The 5,131-nt window shown below is 39.8% G+C and overlaps 1 protein-coding gene across 1 annotated transcript in view; it reads left to right on the plus strand.

Annotated features, from left to right (window-relative positions):
- Positions 1 to 5,131, plus strand: part of ARHGEF28 (Rho guanine nucleotide exchange factor 28) — a 113,183-nt gene that overhangs the window by 2,816 nt on the left and 105,236 nt on the right. The gene's annotated exons all lie outside the window — the stretch shown is intronic.

Below are 5,131 nucleotides of genomic sequence, written 5' to 3' on the forward strand. Positions count from 1 at the left end.
AGCAGGCTTCTGTTGTAAGAGGCATTTTTTCCTAGACTTGTTTCTGCGTTTTAAAACCCAAGCCTATTTTTAAAAGGTTAAAAAATGTGATCCTTTTTTGGAGACTCTTTAAATATTTTCCCTTCTAAGGAACACAAAATGGCTGTCCCTTTAACAAATTAAAAGAAATATGATAACCATGAATGGGATGATGTTGTTTTGGAGAAAGATCTAGGTTTCTTTTTTCCTCCAGTTGTTGAAAAGAGCGATGTTTTAAAACAACTAAAAATGTGTTAAGCTGCATTTCTTCTGTTCCCTTGCTTCAAGAGCAGCTAATGTCTGGTGAAGTAATCAACACTGCTTCATGATAAATTTAATAGGCAAAGGCTTATTTTACCTCTCAGTTTGAATACTGTCAGAAGGCAGTAATTGAATGTGCTTGTGTAGCTACTAGCTGAGGGTTTTGCTTTGTCCTCTCTCTATTCACTGTGCTTTAGATGTTCAGGAAACCCAAGTGTAAAAATGATGTAAAAAGGTCATGTCAAAATCTTTGTCTGTAAAGTTTAAAACTTTAACATTAGGAATGTGGTATTTATTATCCATGTGTTTTCACCTTGCTACTTTTTCCTTTAATTTATTTCTTCCAAAGTCTGTTAGTCAGGTCCAGAGCAAGGATCTGCACTTAAAAGAACATTCTGTACCACTTTTATCCCAGAGGCAGTTCCTGGTTCTTGGGAAACTGTGAGCGAGCCTTCAGTGTACTAATTTAACGTAAATCAGATGGAATCTGTAAATTCAGAAACATAGTTTGGTTCTGTTGCTGTGCTTGTTTACAGGAATCTGTGGGATGAGCATTATTAATAGAAACTGGCTGGTCTTAGAAACTGGCTGGTCTGTGAGCACCACACTGAAATGTCACTGGTTTTGAAGAGTATTAAGATCTGAGAGATATAGAGAGAGTATTTACAGTAATTCGTGTCCATCTTAGAGGCTGTCTTTTGGGTTAATGTAGCACCTACCTCCTATAGACTATTGCATAGTTAAAAATAATGAAACTGTGATAATGGTGACTGTAACACAGTCAACAAGCAGCAGAGAGCTCAGTAGACCTCTTGATATGCATGTGCTGCTAGCTTTTACAATGCACAAGACATTTTCTTAGACAAAGTTGTTACGTTTTAAAGCATCACATGGCATGCTCTGGGTATTCCTGCCTGCCTCTGGGTTCCTATTGCTTCAGATGATCAGAAATAAAGATTTAATGTGCTTGTCTTGATGGTTGTTGTAACACTAATCTTCAGTGTTTTATAGACATGAGTTTCAATGTGACCATCACCAAAAAGAAATATAATTAAAGAAAGGAAGAATTGAATTCCAAGCCATCTGTGAAGCATCACTGGTGGTTTATTTACATAATATGACATCTTTGACATTCAGTGAGTTGCTTTACAGTTTATGAAACAGCAGGTCTGTGGCACAGAGGTGTGGGATTATGGTGTGAAAGGAGAATATAGTGAGCAGAGCACGATCAAAGACCTCATGTTCTGTTATCTTTGAATTGATCCACGGAAGTATGAAATACATGCCTTGTACTGCTGCTCTTGCTTTGCACCTGCTTGCAAGGCTTGCAGAGACTGTGGTCTGGTGCTGCTTAATGAGCCATGGAGGCTCGTTCTGACAGCCACAGGGCCCTGAGTTAAGTGAAGTCTGTAGGGGTGACTGCTGGATCACAGAGCAGCATCAAAGCCAGAGTTTTCACCTTCTCTGTCTCTTTCTCCCACAGTGATATGCTTTATTTACAGGGAAGAGGAGAGAGTCAAGTTGCAGGTTGTGAGCTGGGTTGTTGTAGGATCAAAAAGTGTTCTTTTGTGCTTAGGAAAAAGCTGATGATAGACAGTAGGTGCTAAGATAGCCAAAAAGTAGTCACAGTGTTGGCTGGAGGGTCACCTTGTCAACTGGTAGAAATGCCTTTCTGCTGAGATAATGCTTCCCCTTATCTAATTTATGTAGTAGGTACAGAGTAAAAATGTTTGATAACTCGCATCTTAAAATGCAGTTAAACCAATACTGGGTGTTTTTATTTTCCATTGGTTTATTTCCATATATCCTTCTAAGATATCTTGATAATCAGGGACACCATGCTGTAAAATGCTAAAATTTGTAATGTTGCAAAAATCAGATATATGACAGTCCCATAATTGACAACCAATAAATAAATTATTGGGTGAGGAAAAGTGTTTGAGGGATTATTGAAATCTCTTGCATCTTTGATAAAATCTAAATTACGTGTTGCTGTTTGTCTTAATAACTTGAGCCGGTCAGGGACTGGCAATAGCATTTACCACTAGGTTTTTGTAGATTAAAAAAATGTTTAGTTAAATAAAATTATAGATTTTTTGTTCATTTTTGTATATTTGCCTTTGCTTGAATGAAATGTCTGCTGCAAGTCTCTCCAGTTTGCAGCACATCACAGTAAAAGATTCCAGTAAATTTACTGCTAAACTGGATTGCTGAAAAGGTTTTTTTCTGTGTATAGATGAATCCTGCTACTGCTGTCATTGGTAATGTGGGCAGTGCCTGAAACTGGACCTGTTTGTCTGTTAGATGCCCATTCTGCTGGTTTCTGTGTCAGAGATGCATATATGAGCGGAAGGGATCAGGTGTCGCTCTGTGAAATTGCATGCACTCATGATGTCAGGAGCTCGACCCTCCCCTTGCTGTGTGGAGTACGACTACTCGTTACTGGAGAACATTTGTCTACGTGGCACCTTGTGTGCATTGTGGACCCCGCTTTTTGGGGACCTGAGCAGCATTTTGCGGTACAGAGGAGGTGAGTGGTAAGATGCATGTGATGGTGTCTCCTTCAGTCCCTTGCTCTGAAGTGGAGTTTGCACAAGAGCTGCACCGTAGCCAGAGCTGAGTATTTCCTCCCTACGAGCATCCTCTTCCTGCCTCTCCCAGTCACTTCCAGCAGCCAGGCTGAGTTACTGTAATCCCCAGCTGGAGGAAAGACGTGAGCCATTCATGTAAATTTTTTTTCTAAACAAAAAGGATAGTGTGAGAAAAGCAGAAAAGGCCACTCAGTGCTATGTGTGGACATTTTTTGATTCTTCTGCAGGAAGCAACGAGTACCATTAGGTACCCCTTTCTATCCAGGAAACACCAATATAAGCTGGTTTGTCAGGGCATTACATGTGGAAAGTACTGATTGTATTTCAACATGGTTCTAGTCAGTGCTGTATAAATAACATTGATTGCTTCTGATGAGCTAAATCTTCAGGTTATTTATCCTCTCAGGATTCACGTTGAGCTAGACACTTACTATTTCCAATTGCACAAGCTCCCAGGGGATCCACAGTGTGGCACAAGCAAAGAGTGAAGAGAACAGAAGCCAGGATGGCACCATCTCTCCAATAAGTTGTGTTTGTATCACCCAACACAAAAAAAGTTTGCTGTACTGGTGATGCAATGATTATCCTCCAAAGGAAGAGCTAAGTTATCTTTTCTTGTGCACACTTGTTGTAGAATAGGTAGACTAGACTGATACTTGCCTTTCTTATCCTTGCAGAGGAGGAAGATGTCATATGACAGAAGTAAGCAGCAGTACTTCATGTTCTCTTTGCGTGGCATAATGATTTGAATGTGCTCATGATTTCTTGCGGTGGAGATGGTGGAGTTTAGTTTGCATGTGTTCCATTAAAGATTGAGAACCATTGTAGGTGAAGGGATTTTATAGAGTAGAATAGAGCAATGGTGTAAGACAGCTGACTGACATGTCTTGTTTTAACCAGCCATGAAGAGATGCCCTGTGAGTAGCAGTAATGGTGAGGTCTGGGATAGATATTAATGTGCTTCACTGGTTCTGTAAGGTAACACTTATGAAAAGCTCTACTTTAAACTACTCCTTGCAGAACTAACATTACTGTTTCTTAACTTACATTGTAACCCTGTTTTCTTCTGTACATACGAGTCTGTGCTACCCGTGCTGCTGCTTTTAAGGTTGAGTTCAGGATGGCGCTGCTAGAAACTGCAGAGCTTTGTCTGGTGGTGTGAAATGCCTTGGAGTCAGCTGCAGGATACTTCCTCCCTCCACAGAAAATAAGAAACTCTTCTCTCTCAATTTTACTGCTGATAGACTGGCTGGATTAGTGTTTACCTTGATACTCTTTTCGTACTATATGAAAGCTTTGGGATTTTTTTGGCTGAACAATTTGTGACCAGTGATTTTGTAAAGGATTTTGCCTTCTGTTTTAAAACTGCAAGAATGTATGTCCTTGTGACTGTAGATAAATTGATGGGCACTAGGAGATGAGGATTAACAAATTCATGGTTTTAAAGGGAGTGTATGCTGGGATGGTGGGTGTGTCATTGTAGGCAGGCAAATTCTCAAATCCTATCTGACTCATAGAAGGCTGTACCTATGCATTAACAAGCAATGAGCTGCGCAACTGTGTTGTTCTTGGAAACTTCAGCTGTAAAAACAAGGCCATATCTGAGCTGAGACAGCCTTCTCTTAAGACAGATTTTTTCGTGGCCTGTTTTAGCAAGTAGAAGACTTGTGCATAGCTGGTGAGCTCAGACCTTGCTGCTGTAAAGATGTGGAGTTTCTTCTGGTATGCTCTTATTTGAAAGGAATACTACTTTTAGACTATGAATTTAGAGGATGTAGTGCATCAGAAGTATAATAGTAGAAATCAAAGTTGCTATGGTGACAATAATTATATTAATTCCAGTGATGACTTGTATCAGTAGCTTGCTGTTTAGCGTGGTTAAGGCAACCTGCCTTGGGGATAACTTCTATGAAGTTGCTAGAAAACCAACACCAGACACTTAGGATGTTGGTGTGGAGTAAAAGTTGCTACAATGTGTTTTGTGGTCAAACATAACTTTTTACCTCTAGAAATAAGAAATTATGAAATTCTCACTACTTCATTTGCTGCAACTAGGAGTGTCTCATGCTCAGCATGATCTGTTTTGTTTATCCTGTCTATTATGTGAAATGCACACAGCATATTAACTAAGACCAGCCACCCCTCCTCCAGCCATAACATAGACATTACACCAGTGTTTCCACATTCTAGGGACATTTGGGGCAACTGGGTAGCTGATAAGCTTAATATCCTTTTTCCCCCTAAATCTGAAAGATGTTGAC

This window comes from Pipra filicauda, unplaced genomic scaffold, assembly GCF_003945595.2.
Source record: "Pipra filicauda isolate LSUMZ 115617 unplaced genomic scaffold, ASM394559v2 scaffold35_size7292922_pilon, whole genome shotgun sequence".
NCBI lineage: Eukaryota > Metazoa > Chordata > Aves > Passeriformes > Pipridae > Pipra > Pipra filicauda.